We start from the raw sequence: 13,696 nt of genomic DNA, 5'->3' as shown, positions 1-13,696 counted from the left end.
AGACCGTGGCACTGAGCACCATTCCCAGCCATTTTTATTTTTTATTTCCAGACAAGGTCTCACTAAATCTCTGAGTTGTCCCGGGTGGGCTCAAACTTTTGATCCTCCTGCCTCAGCCTCCCAGGGTGCTGAGGTTATAGGTGTGTGCAACCATGCCTGGCTCTGTGTTTTTTTGGTCAAATCTTTTCCATCTTCGTTCTTTGTGAGCATCGCAGGATCCCTTCCTGGTTTTGAGAAGCTGTTGTTTTATATATCGACCAACATTTATGGAGTACCTACTGTGTGCCCAGCATGGGCCCAGGCGCAGGGGCTGAAGGGAGGACTACGATAGACCTGTAGTAAGCGAAACACCTTGTCCCGACTCATCCTTCCAGAAGGGGACAAATAAAAACAAGTATAGGCAAATAGCTTTGATGACGTCAGAAAGGGATGTAATGTGGGATCCGCTAGTCAAGCAGGTTCCCCTTGGGGGCCTGGGGTTGGCAGCAGGGTGGGACTCCTTGCAGAGGGGTGGCCAGGCGGCCTCTTCATTTTTTTTTTTTTTTTTCCCAGTACTGGGAATCGAACTCTCCACCTTGCGCTTGCCAGGCAGGTGCTGTGCCGCTGAGCTAAATCCCCAGCCCTCAGGAAGCCTCTTCAGGAGGAGCAGCTGGCAGAGAGCTGAAGGGCACACAGGTGCAACCTTCCACCACCTGCCGCACCTCCCAGCCCGGAAGGGCAGTGGCCGGGCAGAAGCCGGTGAGGTACGGCCATGACCTCTCACAGAGCTGGATGTAAAAAGGTGATGGCAGCAGAGAACAAAGAGCCAGCGGAAACTGGAAGTAGCCCACCCTGGCCTTGGTCTTGGGAAACCCACTGTTTGTTCCTCGCAGTCTGGGTTTGCTGATACCCTGGTTGCTAAGACGGTGTGGACCACCGGGAGACATCTATAGGTTATTAACTGGCTTGTTTAGAAAAAAGATGCCCATCGTCCATGGATTTGGGGGTCTCCCCTCACACTGAGTGTGAGCTCCACTTCAGCGATGCCTTTCAACCTGCAGCGGGCTGGAATCCTCTGTGCTTGGTGCCCGTTCAGCTGGAGGTTTCCAAGGTGACTTAGGTCCCCTCGGCCACCCCCTCGCGGCTTCCTTATCACTCAGCACGGTTGAGAGATAAAATTTTAAAAATCACCTTTCCTTATTATTCCTCGAAGAGTTGACATCAAGATCAATACATCTGGACAGAAGCTATTAACATTTTAATGAGTTGCTCAGTAATATTCCGAAGATGCGTCCGAGAGTCATGGCCCCTTTGATTAAGGACGGACTTGGGAGACTACGGTAAACAGATCTGAGGGAGGCCCAGGGCGGGCGGCTGTCACCCATCAATCCTGGGACGGAGCTGGGGATTCATGAATAAAGACGCTCACAGGGCACCCGTCCCTGGACTGGGCCGCTCACTGTAAAGGAAGTAACCTTTTAAAATGCCATTGGCCTCCACGAAATGACAAGCACAGACACGTACTCCTGTCAGCTGTCAGGTGCATGTGGGGAGCGGTGGAGGGGTGCTCTGGTGGGGCGGGGGAGGAAAAGCCTTGTCTACTTGTCTCTTTGTAGGACACCTGGCTTTGGAAGAGAGAACAAAGCCCGGGAAGGGCAAGTGATTGGCCAGCTCTGAGTGGAGAGGGCCAGGTGACAAACACCAGCAGGACAGTGTGGTCATGCATGTCCCCTTATAGTTCCAGGCAGGTGTTGGCTGCCTTGGCCCCAAGACCCACTGATCACCGTGACCCCTCTTGGGTCGCCTTCCCCCCTCTTCATCCAGCTCCCTAGAATGTCCTGTGCAGGAACTCTGAGGTTGCCTTGACTGGGTCCCAGGTGGACATAGAATCAAGCCACCTCTCCCCGGGGAATCTGACACTGAGTGGTCTCTGGGCCAGAAGGCAGCCTGGAGTTTGGGCTTGTGCCATGAGAAGGAGGCCCACTTGCATGTGAACCTGGGGCTAGGGTTCACCCCACAAGACCTGGAGCCTGTGGTTTGCTGCTGGGCTGGACCTGGGCTTGTGGGGTGGGCTGGGAAACGAGGGGAGATGATAGGTCGTCATCCTTACCAAGCTCCTGTGATGTTTCTAAGGACAAGCATTGGAGTCATACATCAGAGCAGCGGAGGCCATGGGCTTTGGAAATTTGAATCTGAAACATGAAATCTCACAACACAAGCTCTGTGGATTTCAAGGCGAGAGAGGTCAGAAGGTGCCCAGCATTTGCTGTTCCTTCCATGAGCTTGCTTTTCTTTTCCTCTGGAGGAAATAAGCAGACTCTGAAGTTTGAATGACCCGAGATCATCCTGCACACCTGTTCACTTCCCAGGGACCCACAGTGGAGGGGAAGGCCTTAGGGTCCCACGGGCTCCGCATATATAGTGTGGCTGATAACACTGTCTCTCCCTGCACAACCGGGATGAAATCAAGTTCATAAAGCACTCGCTCCCGAGGCTGATGCGGGGCACATAAACACTGTCCAAGACTGCAGCCCCCTGCTGCCAGTGACAGTGACACGGGGATCTTGTGATTTTATTTGCTTTTTGAGTTGAGATCTTACCATTGTACACAGCTGTCCTTGAACTCCTAGGCTAGAGCAATTCTCCTGCCTCAGCCTCCAAGTGGCTGAGTTTCTGGAACTATAGGTACGTGACACTCGACCTAGCTTGGGCTGTTCTCTTCATTTTGTTGATGAGGACAAACTCCTAAGACAAATGGGCAAAGATGGGTGGCACCTGTCCCTGTTGTCTGTACAGACAGTCCCCCATCTAAGGTGGCTCAACTTGTGAATTTTCAGTTCTATGGTGATCTGGAGGTGATGTTCATTCAGTAGAGATGGCAGTTCAGAATTCATAGTTTGATCTTTACCTGGCCTAGTAACACATGTGTGCCACAGTATTGCACACATGTGTTACTAGGCCAGGTAAAGATCAAACTATGCATTCTGGCTTGGGCAGTGTGGCGGACCAAGCCGATATACAATTTCCCTGGATGCAAACACCTGTAAAGTCTGGGCCATCAGCCATGAAAGTGTCAGAGGTTATAGAAGGGGAAATTCCAGCGGCCAAGGAACCTCCCAGGGAACACAGGACCCTGGAAGATAAAGGAAGGGAATAGCTGTCACCAAGGTCAGGGCAGCCGGGGTGGCTGTCACCACTGCAGGGCTTAACATGGGATCAACATCCGTGGAAGGACAGGTGACCCGGACCTCAGATCTCTGAACCTCACCAAGACCCCCAAAGGCAAGAGCTGCTGTGCATGGAGACTTAGAAGACAAGAAGTGTTTTCCTCCATTAAAACTCTGAGAGGGCAAAACAAATCATCCCGTGAGAGCCTGAGGGTTTCAGCCAGAGCTAGATGCTGTTCATCATGGATAAATTATCCCAGGTGTGTGGCGAATAATTCTTTTTTTTGCTCTGCGGTGCTGGAAATCCAGGACCGGCCCTTGCACATGCTAGGCAAGCGCCGGTGATGAATTCTTCAATCAGAGAATTTACATGAGATGGACGTTTGGGAAGTCACAGAAGCCAAGACAAGGTGGCCCTCAGGGCCACTTCCACAGCCCAGGCTACAGAGAATCTCCTCAGAAGAAACCATCGTGGGGTGGCCCAGCAAGGCCCACCCTGCAGCTCCGTGGGTTTTCCCTACAGCTCAGGCGGAAGACAGCCCGGAGTGCTTGAGTTCCCCCTAGAAATGGCAGAAACAAATAATCCAATGTCGACTGATAAAAATAACTCTCGGCCAATGGCTTGCTCCTGTAAATTACAACTGAGCAGCTGCTCACACTTCCAAAGAAATATGGTACCAATTTCCATTTCTGTATGGCTTTATTTAATGTCCCGTGACAGCCGACGTGCCACATCACAGTCTATGCACCCAAATAAGAAACTTCACGTCATTCAACCCCTATCACAGATGTGGAAGTTAAGGGGTGGAATGTGGCTTCCCAGGGAGGTGCATTCCATCAAAGGCAGATCAGCCACGGGGGGCCCCAGGTTGAGGGGCTATGCCCGGGACCTTATCCTTGCTGATAACATTTCTCCTAGAGAGGAGAGATCTGAACTTCTAGAATGGTGCCCTTCCCCCTTCTAGCAAGTTATGCCTTACATTTTTAATTTTTAATTGACACAATATCTATACATATTTATGGGTAGAGTGCTGACATTTAAATATATGCATACAATACTAAATGATCCAATCACGGCAATTACCATACCAATCACTTCAAACACTGATCATTTCTTTGGTTAGGCGCATTCTCAATCCTATATTGTAGCTGTATTTTGAATGTATATATATTTTGAAACATACAATCAATCATTGTTCCTGACAGTCAACCTACTAGATATAGGACACCAGAACTTGCTCCTCCCATCTCACTGTTTGTGGTGCCTGATAACCAACTTTTCTCTATCCCCCTTCCCCAGCCAGTAAGCAGTAGTCTACTCTTTACTTCTATGACATCAACTCTTTTAGATTCTGCTTTTGAGTAAAACTATGTAGTATTTGTGTTTCTTTACTGGCTTATTTCACTTAACATCTTTCGGGCTCATCCTGTCGCAAAAAAAAAAAAAAAAAAAAAAAAAACGAAGAAGGATTTCATCCTTTTTAAAAGGCTGGGTGCTGGGGCTGGGGATTTAGCTCAGCGGCACAGCACCTGCCTGGCAAGCGCAAGGTCGTGAGTTCGATTCCTGGTACCGGAAAAAAACCGAAAAAACAAAACAACAATGACAAAAGGCTGGGTGCTAATCCATTGTGTGAATATACCATATTTTCTTTATTCATTTACTGCCGGTTGATTCCATATCTTGGTTATTATAAATAGTGGTGCCATAAACATGGGAGTGCAGTTGTCTATTCAAAATGCTGATTTTATTCCCTTTGAATATACCCAGTGGGACTGTTGGATCACAGAGTAATTTAATAAATTAGAAACTCCTATTTTGTGTATATAAAGTTACATTCCTACCAACAGTATATAAGAATTCACCTTTCTCTGTGTTCTCATCAGCACTTGTTATTTAGTTATTTTTAATTTTTTTATTCTAACTGGGATGAGGTAGTACCTCGCTGTGGTTTTGATTTGCCTTTCCCTGACACTTAGTGATGGTGAATATTTTTTCACATATTTCCTGGACATTTGTATGTCCTCTTCTGAGAAATGTCTATTCAGATCATTTGCCCATTTTTAAGATGAGTTATTTGTTTTTTTGTTGCTGTTGAGTTGAGTTCCTCACACATAATGAACATTAGTTCCTTGTCAAATGAATAGTGTGCAGGTATTTCTCCCATTCACTATGCTGACTGTTTCCTTTGCTGTACAGCTTTCTAGTTTGTTTTTAGTCCTTTTGTCTATTTTTACTTTTGCATCTTGTGCTCTTGATGTCTTATCCAAGAAATCTTACCAGGTGTGGTGGTGTATACCTGTAATCCCAGCACTTGGGAGGCAGAAGCAGGAAGATTGACAGTTTGAGGCCAGCCTGGGCTGCACAGTGAGTTCAAGGCCAGCCTGAACTACATAGCAAAACCCTGTCTCAAGGCCCCCCACCCACAAAAAAAGAAATCTTTGTGCATACCAATGTCTTAAAGTGTCTCTTCTGTGTTTTCTTTTAGTTTTGGGTCTTAGCTTTAAACCTGTTATCCATTTTAAGTTGATTTTTTAGTATGATGAGAAATAGCTCAGTTTATGTTCTTTCTGACTTTGTTGAAAATCAGCTGGCTGTAAATACATGGATTTATATCTGGCTTCTCTATTCTGTACCACTAGTCTATGTGTCTGTTTTTATGTGTAACATACTGTTTTGGTTACTATAGTTTTATTTGTGACTTGAAGTCTGATATATTAAGGTCTCTGGCTTTATTTTTTTCACTCAGGTTGCTTTGGTTCTTTTGTGGGGTTTTTTGGAGTTCCATATGAATTTTAAGATTGCATTTTTTCTTCCTGTGAAGAATATCATTTGTATATGATGGTGACTGCTTTGAATGTGTAGCTCTCTTTGGGTAACGTGGACATTTTAACAATATTAATTCTTCCAATTCATGAACATGGGATGTCTTTTTATTTTTTGTGTCCTCTTCAATTTCTTTTATTAATATTTTATAATTTTATTCATAGATATTTTTCACTTCTACTGTGATCTGTGAAGCATCTCTCAAAGGCTTATGTTTGAATGCTTTGCTGGAGAAGCATTTATCACTGGGGGATGGTTAAACCCTTAGGAGGTAGAGCCTAGTGAAAGGAAGTTAAGCCACTGGGTCTATGCCCTTAAATGGGATATTGGGACCCCAGCTCCTTCCTCTTCTGTCTCTTTTGCCTTCTGGCCACAATGAGGGGAAACGCTTTCACCACGCACTTCCACCATGCCATACTCTCTCACTACAGGCCCCAAAGCAACAGGCCAACTAACCAACCAGATGCAAAGCTGTGGGCCAAAATAAACCTTTCCTCTATATATGTTAATTATCTTAGGCAATTTGTTACAGTACTGGAAAGTTGACTTACATAATTTCCTTGGTTAAATTTACTCATAGGCATTGTATTTTATTTTATTTTTGTAGCTATATAAATGAGAGTGCTTTTCATTTCTTTTTCAGTTAATTTGTTGCTGGTGTATGGAAATGCTATTGATTCTTGTATGTTGTTCTTGTATCCTACAACATTACTGAATTTGTTTAAGAGTTCTAACAGGTTTTCTGGGGGACTCTTTTGTTGTTGTTTTTTTCAGTGTTTGTAAGATTTTGTCATTTGGACAAGGCAGCCGAACACCTTTACTGGAAGAAAGATAGCCTCTTTAATAAATGGTGCTGAGAAAACTGGCTTCCCACATGCTGAAGATTAAACCTAGACCCATAAAGAATGCATTAAACTAAAATTGAAATGGATCAAAAATCTAAATATTAAAACAGAAACACAATCTGCTGCAAAATAGAATAGGCAAAACTCTTAAAGACATAGGTGTAGGTTAAGACTTTATGAATAAAACCCTGAGTGACAGGAAATATTCTAAAGAATCAGTGACTGGGTTCTCATCATATTAAAAATAAACTTTTGCACAGCAAAAGAAACCACCAATAGAGTGAAGAGACAACCCACAGAATGAGAAAAAAATCTTTACCCGCTATTCCTCAGACAAAGGACTAATAACTAGAATATATAAAGAACTCAAAAAAATCAGAACCCCCCAATTTAAAGACACAATCCAAATATAGGTACCTGAAATGAATAGACACTTCTCAGATGAAGAAGTAGAAACAGCATATAAATATATGACAAAATGTTCAACATCACTAGTCATCAAGAGATGCAAATTATAACAACAGTGATATTCCATCTCACTCCAGAAAGAATGGCTATTGTCAAAAAATCAACCAATAACAAATGCTGGTGGGGCTGCGGGAAGAAAGAAACCCTGCTACACTGTTGGTGGGAGCTTAAATTGGTGCAACCAATATGGAAATCATTATGGAGATTCTGCAAAAAACTAAAAGTGGACCCAGCTATTCTCCTTCTTGGTTACCTTCCTGAAAGACTTCCGCATCATACACAGTGATATATGCACACCTATGTTTATAGCAGCCCAATTTGTGATAGCCAACTCTTGGAAACGGCCTGAATGTTCATCATCGGATGAATGGATAAAGAAAACATGGCTTTTATATACAATGGAGCACTACTCTGCCATAGAGAAAGATAAACTTGAGACATTTTTAGGTAAATGAATGCCCCTTGAGATCATAACTTTAAGTGAAATAAGTCAGACACACATATAAATACTACACTGTTTCTCTGGTGTGCGAAACTGAAAGTGCAAATAAGGACCAAAATGGATGATCGATATTGGGAAGTAGGAAGAAAATGTTAAATGAGAAGGGGAACAAGGAAGAGGGAAGAGAGAAGGAAGAGAAAAGGAGAAAAAGAATAGAAGGGACAAATGGAAGCAAAGCTTTTGTAAACAAGGAGGGAGAATGGTTGAAGGGAGGAGAATGGAGAAAAAAGAAGAACCAAGATACATCATATACAAGTACAAATCACTATGAATGGGATCATTATGTCACAAGTGTAACAATAACATTAATTTTTTTTAAAAAGATCTTGTTGTTTGGAAACAGGAATAGTTTGACTTCTTCCTTTACAGTTTAGATGTTGCCTAATTGCTCCACATGACTTCCAGGACCATGCTGAACAAGAGAAATGGAAGAGACCTTGTTGTCTTGTTCCAGATCGTAGAGGAAATGCTTCCAATATTTCCCTTCCCGTGCTGTTAGCCATGGGTGTCTCATACATGGCCTTTCTTGTGTTGATGTATGTTCCACGTATATCTACTTTGTGTAGAGGTTTTGTCATGAAGAGATGTGATATTTTAATCACTCTTAACAATCCTGTGTGATTCTGCAGGTGGAAAATTATAAACTGGACCCTTTAAAAAAAACTTTCAAAAATCTAGAAAAGTGTCTTTGTTATTGGAAAACGGTTTTACTTTTGAAACAGAAATACAGTTTGTAAGAGACATCTGGTACAGTCAAAAGGTTCAAGTTATGGGCACCTTTCAAGTTGCAAGGAACGACTCTGTGTGTGTGTGTGTGTGTGTGTGTGTGTGTGTGCGTGTGTACTAACCATGTTACCATGGATAATTCAGTGGCATTTAGTACATTCACAACGTGGGCAATCACTCCAAGCCACCACCTCTGTCTAGTTAGAAAACATGTCCATCACCCCAAAAGGAAACCCCATGCTCATAAACAGTTCTTCCGTAGGCCCCCCAGCCTTTAGTGAGCACTCATCTTCTTTCTGTGTCTCTGGATTTATTTGCCTGTTCTGGGCATTTCCTATAAATGCAGTTATGCAACATGTGGTCTTCGTGTCTGGCTCCTCCTTTTGCTTAGCATATTTTCGTATCATCCACACTATACCAGGACTTTGCTCTTTTTTTATGACTGAATAATATTCACTCATATGAATATGTTGTATGTGATTTTTTAAAAAGTGACCCTGAGCCTGTCACTTCGATCGGGAAGCTTAGGTGCCCTTCTGCTGTGCTTCTCATGTACCTGTTTTCATGCATACGAGGAGAAGCGGCTTCCTGGTGGGAAATGATCCCACAGCTCTGTGCGCTGTCTCCCACGCACACCCTGGAAGTGCAGTGGGCGCAGTGAGATTTCCAGGAAATGACTGCTGTGACACACAGAGGGCATGCTAGGGGCAGGCATCAAACTGTACCAGTAGGGAGGCAAACGGAGCAGGCCTTCAGAGCTTGGGGTGCGCCGATGCGAATGGAGGTTTGACCCGCGGGAGTTAGGTTAAGCAAACAGGAAGCGGAGAAGGAAGGTTGGGGCAAGGCATCTGACAGGTTGGGGAAAGGGACTGCGGGCAGAGTTCCCCAAATGTCCACCAAGAACCAGTTATTTAGGAAACGCTTGCTGGAGTGGAGTCCTTTGAACAGTCTCCCTGGGAAGCAGGAGGCTTCACTCTGGACCACTTTGGAGGCTGTTACTAATTCCTTTTCGCTTAGATAAGGGAGGCTTTGACCGGGCTTTTCGGTGCCTTGCTTGGCGTTTCCTCCTGAGCCCTCCTCCTGCAGGCCACCGCTCCTCTGTCCGCCGAGGCCTGGCGCTGGTCGGGAGCGTTTCCTGTACTCCGCAAGCACTATCAGATGACACCTAGCTCCGAGCCCAGCGAGTCTGAAAACTGAGCCGCCCCCTCCTCTCAGGTTTAACGAGATTCTCGCCAAAGTCTGGCTAGTGTTTTTCTTTCCCTGACCAAGAAAAGTAAATGTGCCCTGGAGATTAAGATGGATGAGTGGGACGAAATGGGATTTTACACACGGGGGTGTTTGTTTATGGGCTTGAAACACTGAAAAACAATACTGTATGAGGCCCCGAGAGGAAAACTAGTAGTTTTTTTCCCTCCCTAATGAACTGTTTGAGGTGGTCGCTGGAGAAGCTGACAGAACTTTGCTTCTTAGTGCTTTCTTCTGGGCGTGTCAGGCGCTCCTCTCACACTTTCTCTGGTTCTCACTCACACACACAATTGAAGATCTTTGTGGAATCTTAGCTCTGTGGCCAGGGCTCTGAAACCATTTTTTAAAAAATCAGAAATAGATATGGTTCATGCTGGCCGCCTGCTGCTTGCCAGTTGGGCAGAGCTGTGTGGGGGTGAGCTGGGCACCCGAGAGGTGCTGGCACTGGGTAGGAGCCCTGTAGACGCTGACATGAAGAATGCATGTGACTTCCTGCTTGGCTGTATCAGTGTTATTCTGGTTCTGCCAGGCCTCGTGTTTGCTATGCAAGCATTTCGCATCTGCACATGTGTGCGGATGGTGAGGCGGGGACATCTGCCACCTGACTGGTGACAGTGGCCGCCTGCAGAAAATGCTGCCTTTTTTTTTTTTTTTTTGGTTTTTCTCCGGTACTGGGAACCGAACTCACGACCTTGCGCTTGCCAGGCAGGCGCTTTTGGGGCTGAGCTAAATCCCCAGCCCCAACGCTGCCATCTTGAAGGCAGCAGAGGGACACACTGATGTCCTGCAGCCTGGAGGGGCCAGCAGCCGAGCTGGGGGCCTAAGGAGCTCATGTCAGTTTCTGTGTCCCCTGGCTGCCCTCCCCAGGAAGGATGACCATGACCAAAACACAGATGTCACTCCCACGTGACTCATTCTTTACAACATAAAAGTCAAAACTTGCAGTGACTCACTCCTACATCCCAGTGATCAGGAGGCTGAGGCAGGAGGATGGCTGTGTGTTCAAGACCAGTCTGGGCTACAAAGTGAGTTTAAACCCAGCCTGAACTCTAGCGAAATCATGTCTCAAAAAACCAAAACAGTTTTAAAAATAAAAACAAATAGTGTTCCTGATAGAAATCCCTTGGACAGCTCCAACGGAAACAGGAAAGGCTGATTCTGAGAGCCCACAAGGAGAAGGAACCCTCATCCACTTTTTTCCTCCCAGTTCTACCCCAGGTTGGAGCCAAGAACAGTGCAGCTTTTTGGAACCTGGGGAAGAGGCTGCAGGACCAGCCAAACAAGGCTGGGCTTCACGGGGCAGTGTCCGGAAGGACGCTCAGCACAGCCCCGAGCACGTCCCGCGCGGCGGGCAGAGTTCACGCACAGTTACATAGCAGCAGCCGAAAAGGAATTTCAAAGCAAATTGTCTCTGTTTATTCAGTCCCGGTGAAACTTTTACAAAGTTTATTTAGGGGACTCCCAGGTAGAAAGAGCACGTGACACCGGGATGGAACAACTGTGGTTATCTCACTAACCTGGAATGTGAGTGTGCTTGTGAGCTTGGCAGGAATTTGAATCTAGACTAAATTTTTAGGTGGCCAACTTCTAGTGTGCTGGTCAAGAGGAGGAGAAACTCTGTTCATGACACCTTTTCAAATGTACAGGCCATTGTAAAGGAAACACTTGTCAATGAATTACACTGATTTATTTGTCAGGAATCTCCTGAAAAACAGGACCAACAAGACTCATGTCACACGTGACATACAGATAAATATACGTGCACTGTTCCACAGGAGGTGTGATAAAAAGCTATCGTGAATGTGCAAAGAAAAATTCATTACAGTAAATGACACACTGTCATTAGCTTCCTTCAAAATCCCGCCCCTTCCTTCCAACACACTCATCCCATCCTTCTTGGCACTTTCTGCAGCAGCTCTGGAGTACTCTTTCGTGAGTGGCTTCAAGTTGCCCTGTTGCAGCTGCTTCGATGTCCTGAATCTATTCAAAACATCTACTTCTCATGGTCATTTTGACTTTGGGGAGGAGCCAGAAGTCACACGGTTCCAGATCTGACAACTGAGGCAGAGGAGGGCACGCCATCACTTGTTTATGAGCCTACCCTTCTGTTGGACGGCATTTGGAAGCCGCGTTCATTTGATCACATCTCATAAAGACTCATAAGAGAGGACTTCTAGAACTGCTTCAGGAAGTGGCAGGAACAATGGGATAAATGTACTTGAAGAAAGGAGGGGAATTTGTGGCACTATGTCTTTTACTGTAATAAAGTTTTAAAGTTTAAACATTCACCATATATTTTGATTATGCCTCATACACAGGTATATTTAGGACCCCCTACAAGCACCAAAATCTGCAGATGCTCTGTCCCTTGAAGAAAATGGTATCATATTTGTAGATAGCCCCCATATACCTGAGTAACTGAAATAACCTCTAGATGATTTCTACAATATGAATATAAAATAATCTGTAGATCCCTAAATAATATACATGCTGTGTAAGTAGTTGTTATACTGTGTGGTTTGGGAATAATGACAAATAAGAGTCTGTACAAGTTTAATACAGATGCCATTTTTTAAAACAAAATATTTTTGAGGGCAGAGAGGACACTCCCCTCACATGAGGTGCTACCCTGGGTTCCATCCTCAGCACTGAAAAAACAAGGAGAAAAGTTTTCCCACAGTTTGTTGAACCCAGCGATGCAGAACCCACAGGCTGACTGTATGCCTGCCTATGTCGTTGCTTCTCGGTCTTTTGGCTAGGATCAAGAGTGTCTGCGTATACGCATATGCAGTGTGCGTGTGTGTCAATACATATATCGGTATGCACAGTGTGTGCATGTGCATGTGCATGCAGAGAGAGAGGTTAGGAGCCCACGTGACCATGGAGACCAGCAAGTCTGAAACTTGCAGGGCAACACAGAGCTGAAGGCCCAGGGAAGAGTGGGTGGGAGCTGGGTCCTGAGGGAATAGAGATAAAGCTTCTTCCTCTTTGAGAGACCTCAGTTTTTGTTCTTCAGGCCTTGCCCTGATTTGAGGAGTCCAAGTGCATTATGGAGGTGATCTGCTTTACCCAAAACCCACAGATTTGCACATTAATGTCATCTAAAAGACACCTTCATCTCACCATGCAGACCGATGGTTGACCAGATGACCGTGCCCTCCAAGTTAACCCATGCAATTAACCGTCATGCCACCTTACATTTCTTTTATATTGCAATTTCCTTTTTCAAACCTTCACCATGAGCGGACGAGATGAGTTTTGAGGGCAGGGCACAAGTACACCCGAAGTTGGGGTTGATCTGCCATCTTGGGGTGCAGGGCAGTTGCTCTCCGAGGTTGCATGTGGGGTAAGAAGTTTAGCTCCAGCATCTGGATCCATGGTGAACCAGAGATCTGGGGAAGCCAAGGCTGCAGGAGGGATGGGGGAGACAGGCTGTGTAGACCTTTCTCAGCTCAGGACAAGAGTCAGAGCATGACTCTCTCCCTCTGCGATGGGCCTCTCAGGACATGGCAGCCACAGGGTCACATGACCTGCACCTTTCTCTGGGGTCTCTTCAGCTTGAGAAGTTACAATGGTAAGTACAAAATTATTAATACATTTGTTATCTCAAGCTTGGCGTGGTGGTGCACACCTATGATCCCAGCACTCAGGAAGCTGAGGCAGGAGCATTGCCGTGAGTTTGAGGCCAGCCTAGGATACATAGTGAGTTCAAGCCCAGCCTAAACTGCTAAGCAAGACCCACCCTGTCTCAAAAAAACAAAATAAAACAGTAACAACAAAAAAATATGTATATTCATCATCTCAATCACTAAGAAAGAATGTACGAATCACCATGGCACCAAACCATTCTTTAAATCATCTCCCATTTTTTCTGGTAACTCACTGAAAATACCTTTGGCTTGAAATCAATGAAATCTGTGCCTGCCACAGGAAGTCGCCT

The sequence above is a fragment of the Chinchilla lanigera genome, unplaced genomic scaffold, assembly GCF_000276665.1.
Source record: "Chinchilla lanigera isolate Chin_1 unplaced genomic scaffold, ChiLan1.0 scaffold00006, whole genome shotgun sequence".
Taxonomy (NCBI): domain Eukaryota; kingdom Metazoa; phylum Chordata; class Mammalia; order Rodentia; family Chinchillidae; genus Chinchilla; species Chinchilla lanigera.
The sequence above is the reverse complement of the archived record's forward strand: the minus strand, read 5'-3'. Positions refer to the sequence as shown.